This window comes from Lissotriton vulgaris, chromosome 3_1, assembly GCF_964263255.1.
Source record: "Lissotriton vulgaris chromosome 3_1, aLisVul1.2, whole genome shotgun sequence".
Classification (NCBI taxonomy): domain Eukaryota; kingdom Metazoa; phylum Chordata; class Amphibia; order Caudata; family Salamandridae; genus Lissotriton; species Lissotriton vulgaris.
This window is the reverse complement of record NC_141689.1, coordinates 1,135,813,949-1,135,828,664: the sequence shown is the minus strand read 5'-3', so window position 1 is coordinate 1,135,828,664 and position 14,716 is coordinate 1,135,813,949. Positions and strand designations below refer to the sequence as shown.

Here is a 14,716-nt window from a genome sequence, read left to right as displayed (position 1 = left end):
ATGCTTTGAAAATTATGCAGCTCTGCGCAGCAAAATGGCTTGCGGCGCGACGCTGCATCATTTTCTTGTAAATGAGGGGCATATTGACCACCCCCAAATTCATGCAGTGAATTAACTATGCCTAAGTGCTTTAAAAGTGTAGAAATCAACAGGAAACTCGCCACTCTTTGCAAATCGTATACCACTTAAAGGCTCATAATTACCAGTTTGAACTTAATAAATTAATATTATTTTTGGAAATTAATTTTTCAAAACAAAAAGGTTTTATTTATTTCGGTCTCTTCAAGAAGTAAACTATTTACATACATTTGTTTGCATAACATTTCCCTTCGAGTTGGAAGAACATTAATATACCTTTTTAAAAATGGTAAAAATCTGTTCTAATTTATTTACTTTTTTTGTGTAATACTTGACTTGCATTAATGGGCGAACAAAATTACATTGGTACGAAGAAAGGCTGTTGTTACTAGAGATGCTTCAAGAGAAGGTGCATGGAGTGCAATGTTTTTTGAAAAATCGAGTACGTTACAATAATCCCACTGTGTGAGCACTGTACAGATGAACTAGAATGTATGTGCACCTGATAAGTGACTCAATTGAATTTGCACTATTTGGATATACATGCACCTGGCAATTTCTTGATTTGGTTCCAAGAATTACATTCATTACATCTAAGTAAGGTGCTAGCAAGGATTCTGAAAACCTCGTACTTTGCATACCGTTCACAATATTAAAGAATTTAAAAAATGGGTAAATAAATTCATAAACAAGAATGCTACATGGTGCCCATTTAACCATGTGCCAAATGTATCTTTTAAAACTGATACCTCTATTATTGAAGCTAAGAAAATGAAATGGCAAGCTAGTCATTGTTGACTAGGACATGAAAACTACAATTAGATATTCAAAAGCTGCCGTCTAGAATAACAGTATAAACAATTTTAGAACATGCACTGGTGTGCATTTTACATGGAAAACAGACGCCAGAATTGACATATACTACATAGCATGGCATCTGCTTCACTTAGGATTTACAATGAGAAGACTTCAAATCTGTGTATCCTTCCGCTGAGGTACCACAAGGTGAAATACATGGACAGTAGGAACATGTGGTAACTTGATATATTTAAACCAAGGAGCACTTTGCTAGACTGGCTGCTGAGGTATTCATATTTCTGGTGCCCTGTGGTGTCTTTCTGTATATAAAGGACCCTATATTCATGGTGTCAATCAAATGCTGTTGGAGGTTCCAGACTGTTCGGTTCTTAAACTAATGTTCCCAAGTCAGGCAATGAGCCAGGGACCAGGCACTTTACTCAGGAAGCACCAGGTGTGGGTGAGGACAAGGGTGCACTTTTCTCCTCTACATCTTTGAAAACTTTGGTGTATCGGACATCTGGAAACGGTTTAATTTCTCAGGATTATTGGATGCCATGTGTGAAAAATCAGGGATTACGTCCTGGTAGGTCTCGTCACCTGGCTGTCCATACAGTCCTTCAGATTCCCGCATCTCCTCATTCATTCTTGCCACTCGCAACAGGGTTACAATATCAGCATTTGCAGCTTCAAGTGCAATAGTCAAAGGGCATTTTCCTTCTTCATCTTTGGTGTGCTGATTTGCCCCACGCTTCAGAAATAAGCAGACTTGCCCGGTGTGCCCTAAAACAGTTGCATGATGCAGGGGTCCTCTGCCATGCAGGTCCATGTGATTAACATTGGCACCATTCTGCAGCAGGAACTCACAAGTGACCAAAGAGCCCCCATGCACAGCCTGAATGAGGGGTGTTGCGTTGTTGTCCTCTGCATTCACCCAGTTAACATCTGCGCCATGTGCCAATGCTTCTGCCATATCAGGAAGGCTTCTCTCATGCGCAGCTCGATAAAGGTACAGCCCCGGATGAAACTTTTTCGAATCCTGAAATACTGCAGAATCTCGCTTCTCGACTTCTAGGACTGGTTGATGCAAACTTTTTGAGGATACAAAAGAGGCAAGAAGTTCTCGAATGCCTTCTGAACTGAAGTGCAATACACTGGCATTGCTTTTCACTGAACTTCTGGCAGATGTTGAGAAGTGATCCTGTGATGCCAGGGACTTCTCAGAACTGCTGAGGTCTTCGTTCTTGCACTGGGAATAAGGCCTTTCCTGTCCATCAGGAGGGTGTGAAGCAACGCAGTCCTGGTTCACAAACCTCTTTTCCATGTACTTTGCTCTGATATATGCCTCCTTTTCCACTCTTGGACTTTCATTGTCTGGCTTCTTTACTCCAAGGGTTTTCAATTTAGCTTCATATATTCGATTAATAACTTGATTTCCCAGTTCACACATCAGCTTTAGTACTTCAGGCTCCCATGTATCTAACGTTAATGACCTTACTTTTGAAATGTGCACACCAAGGCTCCTGTGTATCTCAGAACACTCAATGCACAGGATGATTCCAAGGTTGATGCTGGCCCATTGCGGATCCGCCAGACCACAATCGCAGCAGACCGAGTTTCCAGCGATACACTGGATCCGCTGTAAGGCACTTTCACCTTTAACTGATTTTTCTTGCACATTGCTGCCAGAGTCCAGACTTCCTGTGGAAGGTGGAGATTTCTTATCCAGCTTCTCCGTCTCATCACTCTTTTCTCTATATGCTGCAGCAATGCCGGTTTGGACAGCTTTAATCCATGCCTGTCGCAGCTTTTCTGAGTCAGCCTGTAGCATGCGGCTCTTTGTTGGTGTGACTACTTCAAAGCAGAAACGTCTTTCTATGTCTTCAAAGTGTTTAACTGTGCAGAGCCGTAAATCTTCAAAAAACACTTTGGGGTTATCCTTCATTTTTTTCTGATATACCAGTTGGTTGTTTTGTATTGAGAACCAGCGCCTGTTCCAAGCTTTAAAGGCATTAGAGGCCCTTTTAAAGAGATATCCTTCCACCACAATGCCATTAGCAGTATCAACATTGTATTGAAGTCCGAGATCATCGTTGGTGAAATCCTCCTGCTGAATAGTGGAGTGTTTTTGTTCCATGTCCCTCTTCTGCTTTGCTGCATGCACATCAAGCCGATCCAGCTGTGAACCAAGCTCTTCCATGTGCGGTTCAAGTTCACTGAAGAGATCGTAGCCCTGGTGGAAGAAGCCGAGATGTGCCTTCATGAAGGACAACATTGATTTTAAAATTTCAGACCTCCGCCTTGACTGAAGAACATTGATTTGAAGGACGTTGTCCAAAGCTATGTGCTGGAAGCACTTTCTTTTTGCGATTAAGATGTTTGTTGCCTCCTCCACCTCGTTCAGTTTTGTTCTTTGAACTTGGGCATGTTTAACTAGAGCGTTTTCTTTTTCTTTACTGACCTTATCAAACTGCTTCTTTGCATCTTTGAATTTTGGAAGATCGTCCTGAATAAATGTCTGGAGCTGTGTTTGAATGGATCTCTGAGCTTCGTCAAACAGGATTGTGTGATAATTGATCATTTCTTGGAGGCAGTCTGAAAACTTGGTCAAGCTAGACTCAATCACCACATCCTTGCTCGAATACTGTGCCAGGTCCCGCATGCCATTCATAAATTGCTTGTTGGCAGCCCAAAAGGCCTTGCCTGCATCAATCATGCCACTACATAGCTTAACAAGCTTATCAAGTTTCACTTCCAGTCCCGTCACATCACCTTCAACCTCCTTCAAAGCGGCTCTGAAACGGGGAAAGTCCTTCAAGCACTCCTCGAAATCAACGGCCCCCTTCATGCTGTCGCCTCGGCCCCTCCCGGGCGATCAAGGTGAGGGCAGGAATAAAGAGGCAGCAGCAAGATGAGGGGGTCTGAGCACAGCAGTTGAAGTCTGTCACTCTTCAGCCTGCCTCACCGCTGCGCAGCTCTCAGTCCTCTGCGCTTCCTCCACTTCTGAGCACGGTCCCTGCTGGCAGACACTCCAGTTTCCTAGATACGCACATAGACATAGACAACAGACAACAATGCAAGAGTCTGAGCGTCATAGACACAAAATATAGAATCAGATTGTGGTCCTCAGCAGGGTTCCACCAATGTATTTGCATTATCAGCAACAAGGCAATTTATCATTGGAGGTAGTGGTCTTTAATAATTTTTCTGTACATAGGCAAACCTGTTTTTTTCATTGTCTGGTCACAAACGTCCATTTTAAAGGAAGGTTTCTGTAAGCACAGACACTCCTGCTCCCCAGAGTCTTTGCCAATAAGGGATACCTGTCTGCTAAAGTACTATACTATTGAACGTGTTACAGATTATTTAACACCTCACAGATGCCTTAATTAGGACTGTGGATTCTGTAAAACAAGATGTTTATAATGTCCGAAAATCAATAGATCAATACAGCTCTTGATTGACAGTTTTTACTTTAGGGACATGTATTTTTTTCTTTCACACTTGCTCCATCCGGGGGCCTTGGAAAGAGAAACCATTAAGAGTAAGTGAGGTCTGCCGTCAGCAGGTATGGGTCCATGGCCACGTTTTGTACATGAGGAACAGCAGTATAGACTAATACATCACCAGAGAACATCACATTAAATTCAAAGGAACACATAAGCACACATCTTAATTTTATCCAGGCCCAGCTCCAGGACTTTTATTAGGGTGGGCCAAGTGTGCAATCGGGTGGGCCACGGCGGGCCAGATTTGTCACTTATATGTCTAGCCAGGCCTGCTTCAGGGCCCTCCTTTATCTCTACTAAGTCTTACAAGGAAGGGCCAGTAAAGCTCATTATTTTCCTTTCAAATCTCTTTCTAAATGTTCTCACTCTCAAAAAGTTTTCTTTTTCATGTAATGTCCCCTTGATGGAAAGAGAATGTTTCTGATGTTAGAGTATCAGGCAAGTGACACTTCTCGGGCTCTCCCTCATGACCTCCTCCTTGGATCCCTTCACTGCCACCCTCCTCCAGCGCCCCTCATCTCTCCGTAGCCCCCGCTATTGATCTCTTCCTCAGATTCCCTCACTGCCACTGTCCACCAGCGCCCCTCATCTCTCCGTAGCACCCTATTGACTTCCACCTCAGACTTCCTCACTAAAACCCTCTTCCAGTGCCCCTCATCTCTCCGTAGCCACTCTCTCTTATGCATTTCATTTGTTGTATATCTCTACTCATATTATTGTAGGGTGTCACAGTACTTTACATCACACACACATTATACAGAGACAAACGATCAGGCAAATATGTAAATCAGTCTACAGGGAATGTCACATAAGCCAATGAAGATTACAAGATGTAGGAATCACATGTCATCCATACTGGTGGGCAGTATATTTTAAGAGCGTCTGGAGAAGCACAATGTAGTAATGGATCTCTTAGTTAAATTTAAGAAAATGAACTAGAGATCCAATTAGCATATTGTAAATTAAAGTTAGGGGTTTTATTTGAGAAGGAGAGAGAAAACCCACGACTACACATGTCGAGGTCTGAGGCACAAAAACGGAACCCCCCTTCGGCTTGCTTGAAATCTAGCTTATGATATACCTATCACCTCATACTTCAGCATCAGGCATGCAACTCACTATGTCTTACTACTGGCTACTCACACAAGGTTCTGAGGTAAAGCCCCTGGGTTGTGGGCAATGGGGATATTAGATAGCTCTCTGTTAAAGCCTCTGTGTTTCGGCTGCTGAGGCAGTGAGGGCTATACACTCAAGCCTCTGTGGACGTCTTGGAACATACACCTATTGAAGCCTCAATACTCGGTAGCGTGTACTGTGACCGGACAAACATTTATGCCCCAAAATGAATCCTGTAGTCACAGAAGCTTGTGGTCAAACTCTAACAAGCATTGGCATGGCCAATAGGTCTAGCCTTTGGGACCTTGTAAGTGTTTAGCCAGAGATATTGGCTTTGCCAGTGTCTTTAAACTAAGGTGTAGAGCATTGTGCCTGCTGTATATCATTTTGACAAGTTATAATAAAAAAGTGTTATAAGTGTTTTTGTTACCTTTATATATAACCAAGAAGATATTATATACACCCAAACGACATGATCAAATAAAGAATTAACTTAAAAACGGTTGTGTAGTTGTTTTCTCCTTGCAATGCTTTTAAGTTGTTCCTTCCTGTTCTAATGCTTGTTTGTTATAACTTTTTTCTTTGTTATGGAGAAGGCAGGACATACACAATGGGGGAGTGGAGGTTGGGATATAGTATCGTAATTGCAACACGAGCAGCAGAGCGATACTATTGGAGAATCAACAGATTCCAGATTCCGTGGGCAGACTTACGTGGTGCTGGGTGATGCTGAGGTGGTGCTGAGGTGGTCGTGTGCTGGTGCAGAGGTGATGCTCAAGTGATGCTGAGTGACATTGAGCTGGTGATGAGTCATGCTTAGGTGGTGGTGCTACACTGGTGCTGAGGTGGTGCCCAGTTGATGCTGAGTTGGTGCTGTGCTGAGGTGATGCTGCGCTGATGCTGAGGTGGCACTGTGCTGTTGCTGGAATGGTGCTGCATTGGTGCTGAATTGCTGCTCGGGTGGTTCTGTGCATATGATAAGGTGGTATTGTGCTGATGCTGAGGTGGTGCTGCGCTGATGCCGAAGTGGTGGTGCGCTGATGCTGAGGAGGTGCTGAGTGATACTGAGGTGATGCTGAGTGATATTTGGTGGTGCACAGGTGGTGCTGTGTTGGTGTGTAGTGATGCTGAGTTGGTGCTGAGGTGATGCTGCATTAGTGATGCGCTAATGCTGAAGTGGTGCTGCATTGGTGCTGAGTTGCTGATGAGGTGGTGCTGCACTGGTGCTGAATTGGTGCTGCAGTGGATGGTGGTGCACTACTGTGGAGGTGGTGCTGTTATGTGATGCTGAGGAGATGCTGCACTGGTGCTGAGTGATGCTGTGGTGGTGCTAAGTCGTGCTAAGTTGTTAATGCTGCGCTGGTGCTCAGGTAGTGCTGAACTGGTGCTCAGGTGGTGCTGAGTTGGAGCTGTGCTCAGGTGGTGCTGCACTGATGCTGAAGTGGTGGTGCTGACTTGCTGCTGAGGTGAGGCTGCACTGGTGCTGAGGTTGGGCTGTGCTGCTGGTGCACTGATGCAGATGTGGTACTGTGCTGATATTGAGGTGATGCTGAGCTGACACTGACTTGGTGCTGCACTGGTGGAGGTGCACTGATGAGGAGGTGGTGCTGTGCTGATGCTGGTGGTTCGGTGCTGATGCTGAGGTTGTGCTCTGGTGGTTCCCATGTGGTGTTGAGGGGGTGCTGTGTGAGGCTGAGGTGGTGCTGAGTCATGCTGAGGTGGTGCTGAGTCATGCTGAGGTGGTGCTGCTGTGCTGGTGCTCATGTGGTGCTGAGCTGTTTCTCCTGTGGTGCTGAGTGGTGCTGTGCCGAAGTGATGCTGTGCTGATGCTAGAGTGGTGCTGCGTTGGTGCTGAGGTGGTGTTGCTCTGGTGCTGAGGTGGGGCTCAACTGCTTCTAAGGTGGGGCGGCGCTGGTGCTGTGGTGGGGCTGAGCTGGTGGTGGTACACTTATGTAGAGGTGGTGATGTACTGATGCTGAGATGGTGCTGTGCTGATGTTGAGGTGGTGCTGAGCTGATGCGGTGCTGCGCTGATGCTGAGTTGGTGCTGCACTGGTGTTGGTGCACTGATAAGGAGGTGGCGCTGTGATGATGCTGTGCTGAGGTGGTGCTGTACTGCTGCTGAGGTGGTCCTGAGCTGATGCTGATGTGGTACTGTGCTGATGTTGTGTTGGTGCCGCACTGGTGCTGATACTGAGGTGGTAGTGTGCTTGTGTGGAGGTGATGCTCAGGTGGTGCGCTAATGCTGAAGTGATGCTGCGTTGGTGCTGTGCTGTGGTGAGGCTGCACTGGAGCCGAGTTGGTGGTGGTGCACTAGTGGTGCCCACAGCATGCCTAATTGGAAGAGCACTTTTTTATCAGGGCTAGGGTTATGCTAGGTACATAGAATATATCCAGTATGGCTACTATGATGCTAGAAGTGGTCTTATTAATGTTGCAGATGATGTGGTAAGCTGGCAGGACACTGGGTTCTGAAATGAGACTATGGACCAGGTGGAAACCTGGCAGGGTTACAGACAACTTACAGGCCCAATCATACTCTCTCACACTTCCATACCACCACCCACAAACATATGCACTAACTACATTATTTTGACATCCACAAAATCGTGCTCTTCTTGTTACTCACAGAAGCAATAAACATAATTATCTACACTCCTTTGCTCCTTCACTTGGCCACCTCAGTGTAGCTCCCAGCACTCCTTCACCTGCACTGGTTGGCTTCAAACATTCCTGAGTGGCATCATTGACATGCTTTAAAGCAGAGGTCTTCAAACTTTTTTAGGCTGAGCCCCCCCCAGCTGAATTTATTTAGATGTCGGGCCCCCCCACCACTTGACAAAAAATTCTGGAACCTGGTATTCTACATAATCGACTGTCATCCGCATTTCCCAGTCCATATCTGGCTAATAATGTTAAACACAGTAAGAGTGTTTAGAAAACTGCAGGTTTGCGAGTTGGTGTGGTGAAATGACAGAGGCTTACTACACAGTCCAAAACTACATTTTTCAAGATAAAATGTGTGCAAATTGTTACGGGTTCTCCACTTAATTCTTGCAAAGCCTCCTCAAAGAAACTTCTGTGGTCAATAAAATGAGTACCATTAAAAGACCATGCTCTCCGCTGAGAAACACTGTCCAATGGCATTAAAAAAAACAATTTCAACTCTGGCCATCCTAAGCAGCACTGGGTGTAAAATTTAAACTGCAGTCGGTGAGCAGTGAGCGAATTACGGCAGTGCTTCTGTATCCGATAACACATGAACGAAATAACCTGCAGAAAATCCTGGCACATTTTAAAAGCCCTTCTGGAAGGAGAATGCCATTTATATTCACAAAAGATTCTAATTTCAACTTTTTCTCAATCCATCTGCAGAAAAGTGAAAATAAGCATATGCTGGGGAAAATAGGTTTCTCATACTTATGCTTTTTCTACCTAAGCGAGATATGGTGAGCCCTGGCGGTCCATATGTTACTGTAAGTGACAAAAAGACCACTGTTAAACACTTTGCAAAACAATAAATACATAAATAACATACTCACGTTCTTGTTTTCACTTATTCTCGTTCACTTGCACTCTTTTCCTCTTCCTCTCTCCCTCACACACACTCTCATCTTCTCTCATTCCCTTTCCCTCCATTTTGTTGCCCAATTTTACGCTTCTTCTTTCCCATTTCGGTTTCTATCTCTTCCTTTCTCTTTTCACTCCCTTCTATTCCACACTCACTTCCTATCTCCCTCTTCCTCCTACTACCACCCATTTTTTTCATACCTCCTAACCTCTCTCTTCCTCTGCACGCCTTCTTTTTCTCACCTATCAGTATATTTTTCTCCTCACTTCTAAGGCCTCCTTCATCCCCTTCCCCTCCCATGTTTTCTCGTCCTCCATTCTGCCTCTCCCTCTTCCACTCTCCTTCCTCCTCTGCTTCTCCCTCTTCCTCTCATTCTCCTTCCTACACTTTCTTTCACTCTATGCCCCGTTCTAATCCCAGATCCTTTTATGTGTTTCATCTCCTGCCTCCTCCGGCTTGTCTTTAACTGTCCCAGTTCCCTCTGGGTGACAGCAAAGCGTGGGTGTAAATGCCAGGCCGGGTATGATGCCCCTGCCCTCCCGTTCTCCGGACAGATCTGGATCCTTAATTGTACCCAAATTAATCTATACCGGAAAGGGCGCGGTTTTTACAAGGAGCCCGAAAATCTCTCTACATTTTTTCATCTTACTGGTTACGCTGTTAGACAAGTATTGCAAGGACTCTGGAGAAGGGGACGCTATTTCCGTGGTGCCTTCACTACCTCTTCATTATGTTTATGCTGTCAGCAGCCGGTGAATAATTTCGCAGATATCACGAGCCAAGAACAGGCGCCCATTGGAATGAAAGGGCTTCTCTCGACCCCCCCCCCCCCCCCCCCTCCCCCTCCCCCACCCCTCCTGCGTCTCTGGGTGGCAGCCGGGGATGAGACAGCTTCAGCTTCGCAGACACACAGCCCCCTTCTAGTTTTTCACAGGTCTTTCAATTACCTTTTGCATGTTAATCAGGCGTTGATAGTTTTCACCCCTTCTTAGGGCCCCTGCAGCTCCACTCTGCCTCTCCGCCGTGGGAAACAATGAAAGGTGAAATTTTATGGTGGAGAGCGCCCCCCCCCCCCCCCCCCCCAGATGGCGTCGCGCCCCCCCCTCCCCCCCCCACAGTTTGAATAACTCTGCTTTGAAAGGCACTGTCATCCTTCTTAGATGCAGTGTAACTAACACTGCCACATAAGCTGCTTAGTGTTTGACTCTTGTGCAGGTTCTGCACTGTCTTTCTCAATAGGTGGGACAACATACAGCCATGCTCTTGGCTGTCTGATCCTAAAGTGGCAACTATAAAAGGGCTATATCCTGTTGCCTGAAGATCATTTTCATGGAATGTGGCCCATTTCTTACTACTCAAGGCCTACAATTATGCAAACTAGATGGTTTTCTACTTTGCCTTGCATTTCCGAATTGGTGGTGCCTACTTACATATCCGATAAGAGGAGCTGGTGGCAGAGGATGAACCACAGCCTGCATACTATTTAACGGTATAATAAAAAGTAATTGTGCCTATCTCCAAAAGCATGTTCGTAGTCAGGCCACAATAACTTTGTATCCACCGTTAAAAATAGGAAGAAGACTGCTGCAGAGTAAAATAGCACTTCAGAAGAGATGCAATGCCAGAATGAAACAAGCATTTGAAATGCAATAGGTCTTGCATTTGTTTGAGTTAGAGCCTTTGGCAAAGTAAATGGCGATGTATTTTACTCATGTGTTACGGAGTGTATGTTAGTGGTGTGTAGTGGAATAATGTAGATTGGATTATAATAGTTGTTGAGCATTATGAAGCATAAGAAGAGTTCGGAGGAGAAGAGCAGTGTGAAGCACAAGGAAGGAGAGTGAGGAACAGAAGAGTAGGGCAAGGGACAAGGAAGGAGAGTGAGGAGGAGAGCAGCGTGAGGCACAAGGAAGGAGAGCGAGGAACAGAAGAGTAGGGCAAGGGACAAGGAAGGAGAGTGAGGAGGAGAGCAGCGTGAGGCACAAGGAAGGAGAGTGAGGAACAGAAGAGTAGGGCAAGGGACAAGGAAGGAGAGTGAGGAGGAGAGCAGCGTGAGGCACAAGGAAGGAGAGTGAGGAACAGAAGAGTAGGGCAAGGGACAAGGAAGGAGAGTGAGGAGAAGAGGAGGAGAAGAGTAGGACAAGATACAAGGAAGGAGAGTGAGGAGGAGAAGAGTAGGGCCAGGGACAAGGAAGGAGAGTGAGGAGGAGAGCAGCGTGAGGCACAAGGAAGAAGAGTGAGGAACAGAAGAGTGGGGCAAGGGACAAGGAAGGAGAGTGAGGAGGAGAGCAGCGTGAGGCACAAGGAAGGAGAGTGAGGAACAGAAGAATAGGGCAAGATACAAGGAAGGAGAGTGAGGAGGAGAAGAGTAGGGCAAGGGACAAGGAAGGAGAGTGAGGAGGAGAGCACCGTGAGGCACAAGGAAGGAGAGTGAGGAACAGAAGAGTAGGGCAAGGGACAAGAAAGGAGAGTGAGGAGGAGAGCAGCGTGAGGCACAAGGAAGGAGAGTGAGGAACAGAAGAGTAGGGCAAGGGACAAGGAAGGAGAGTGAGGAGGAGAGCAGCGTGAGGCACAAGGAAGGAGAGTGAGGAACAGAAGAATAGGGCAAGATACAAGGAAGGAGAGTGAGGAGAAGAGGAGGAGAAGAGTAGGGCAAGGGACAAGGAAGGAGAGTGAGGAGGAGAGCAGCGTGAGGGACAAGGAAGGAGAGTGAGGAGGAGAAGAGTAGGGCAAGGGACAAGGAAGGAGAGTGAGGAGGAGAGCAGCGTGAGGCACAAGGAAGAAGAGTGAGGAACAGAAGAGTGGGGCAAGGGACAAGGAAGGAGAGTGAGGAGGAGAGCAGCGTGAGGCACAAGGAAGAAGAGTGAGGAACAGAAGAGTGGGGCAAGGGACAAGGAAGGAGAGTGAGGAGGAGAGCAGCGTGAGGCACAAGGAAGGAGAGTGAGGAACAGAAGAATAGGGCAAGATACAAGGAAGGAGAGTGAGGAGGAGAAGAGTAGGGCAAGGGACAAGGAAGGAGAGTGAGGAGAAGAGCAGCGTGAGGCACAAGGAAGGAGAGTGAGGAACAGAAGAATAGGGCAAGATACAAGGAAGGAGAGTGAGGAGAAGAGGAGGAGAAGAGTAGGGCAAGGGACAAGGAAGGAGAGTGAGGAGGAGAGCAGCGTGAGGCACAAGGAAGAAGAGTGAGGAACAGAAGAGTAGGGCAAGGGACAAGAAAGGAGAGTGAGGAGGAGAGCAGCGTGAGGCAAAGGAAGGAGAGTGAGGAACAGAAGAGTAGGGCAAGGGACAAGGAAGGAGAGTGAGGAGGAGAGCAGCGTGAGGCACAAGGAAGGAGAGTGAGGAACAGAAGAGTAGGGCAAGGGACAAGGAAGGAGAGTGAGGAGGAGAGCAGCGTGAGGCACAAGGAAGGAGAGTGAGGAACAGAAGAGTAGGGCAAGGGACAAGGAAGGAGAGTGAGGAACAGAAGAATAGGGCAAGATACAAGGAAGGAGAGTGAGGAGGAGAAGAGTAGGGCAAGGGACAAGGAAGGAGAGTGAGGAGGAGAGCAGCGTGAGGCACAAGGAAGGAGAGTGAGGAACAGAAGAGTAGGGCAAGGGACAAGAAAGGAGAGTGAGGAGGAGAGCAGCGTGAGGCACAAGGAAGGAGAGTGAGGAACAGAAGAGTAGGGCAAGGGACAAGGAAGGAGAGTGAGGAGGAGAGCAGCGTGAGGCACAAGGAAGGAGAGTGAGGAACAGAAGAGTAGGGCAAGGGACAAGGAAGGAGAGTGAGGAGGAGAGCAGCGTGAGGCACAAGGAAGGAGAGTGAGGAACAGAAGAGTAGGGCAAGGGACAAGGAAGGAGAGTGAGGAACAGAAGAATAGGGCAAGATACAAGGAAGGAGAGTGAGGAGGAGAAGAGTAGGGCAAGGGACAAGGAAGGAGAGTGAGGAGGAGAGCAGCGTGAGGCACAAGGAAGGAGAGTGAGGATCAGAAGAGTAGGGCAATGGACAAGGAAGGAGAGTGAGGAGGAGAGCAGCGTGAGGCACAAGGAAGGAGAGTGAGGAACTGAAGAGTAGGGCAAGGGACAAGGAAGGAGAGTGAGGAGGAGAGCAGCGTGAGGCACAAGGAAGGAGAGTGAGGAACAGAAGAGTAGGGCAAGATACAAGGAAGGAGAGAGAGGAACAGAAGAGTAGGGCAAGGGACAAGGAAGGAGAGTGAGGAGGAGAGAAGCGTGAGGCACAAGGAAGGAGAGTGGGGAACAGAAGAGTAGGGCAAGGGACAAGGAAGGAGAGTGAGGAGGAGAAGAGTAGGGCAAGGGACAAGGAAGGAGAGTGAGGAGGAGAAGAGTAGGGCAAGGGACAAGGAAGGAGAGTGAGGAGGAGAAGAGTAGGGCAAGGGACAAGGAAGGAGAGTGAGGAGGAGAAGAAGAATAGGGCAAGGGACAAGGAAGGAGAGTGAGGAGGAGAGCAGCGTGAGGGACAAGGAAGGAGAGTGAGGAGGAGAAGAGTAGGGCAAGGGACAAGGAAGGAGAGTGAGGAGGAGAAGAGTAGGGCAAGATACAAGGAAGGAGAGAGAGGAACAGAAGAGTAGGGCAAGGGACAAGGAAGGAGAGTGAATAGGAGAGCAGTGTGAGGCACAAGGAAGGAGAGTGAGGAACAGAAGAGTAGGGCAAGATACAAGGAAGGAGAGTGAGGAGGAGAGCAGCGTGAGGCACAAGGAAGGAGAGTGGGGAACAGAAGAGTAGGACAAGATACAAGGAAGGAGAGTGAGGAGGAGAAGAGTAGGGCAAGGGACAAGGAAGGAGAGTGAGGAGGAGAGCAGCGTGAGGCACAAGGAAGAAGAGTGAGGAACAGAAGAGTTGGACATGGGACACGGAAGGAGAGTGAGGAGGAGAGCAGCGTGAGGCACAAGGAAGGAGAGTGAGGAACAGAAGAGTAGGACAAGGGACAAGGAAGTAGAGTGAGGAGGAGAGCAGCGTGAGGCACAAGGAAGGAGAGTGAGGAACAGAAGAGTAGGGCAAGGGACAAGGAAGGAGAGTGAGGAGGAGAGCAGCGTGAGGCACAAGTACTGAGAGTGAGAAGTGCAGCGTGAGGCTCAAAGATGGAGAGTGAGGAGAAGAGCAGCTTGAGGCACAAGGACAGAGTGAGGAGGAGAAGAGCAGCGTGAGTCACAAGGACAGAGTGAGGTACAAGGACAGAGTGAGGAGGAGAAGAGCAGCGTGAGTCACAAAGAAGGAGAGTGAGGAGGAGAGAAGCATGAGGAACAAAGAAGGGGAGTGAGGAGAAGAACAGCATGAGGGAAAAGGAAGGAGAGTGAGAAGAGCAGCATGAGGCACAAGTATGGAGATATAGAAGAGCAGCGTGAGCATACGTAAGTTAGATTTCAAGATCACTTCAAGGTTATTTGCAAAGTTTGTGTTGTAACCCAAAAAAATAACCCGAAAACTGCTTAATAAAAGGGAAGTGACACGTGATGGAGATATGATGCATGAGGACCCGACTGATTGAGGTCAAATTTTAGCTACCCAATTCTACACTATCAAATGCAGTTTCCTATGAAAGATTTTCTTTTCTGTGTGGTCTGTCGGCTGCTCCCTGACGCGTTCTCTCTGCCCTTTAGCGCATAGGGTTGTTCGAGGTGCTAGGGAGATGTGTTTATCTAAGAACTG

The 14,716-nt window shown here is 47.3% G+C and overlaps 1 pseudogene; it reads right to left on the bottom strand.

Moving 5' to 3' along the window:
• Window positions 1–1,363: 1,363 nt before the first annotated feature.
• On the bottom strand, window positions 1,364–3,724 carry LOC147727540 (arf-GAP with coiled-coil, ANK repeat and PH domain-containing protein 2 pseudogene; annotated as a pseudogene).
• Between the last annotated feature and the right edge of the window lie 10,992 nt (window positions 3,725–14,716).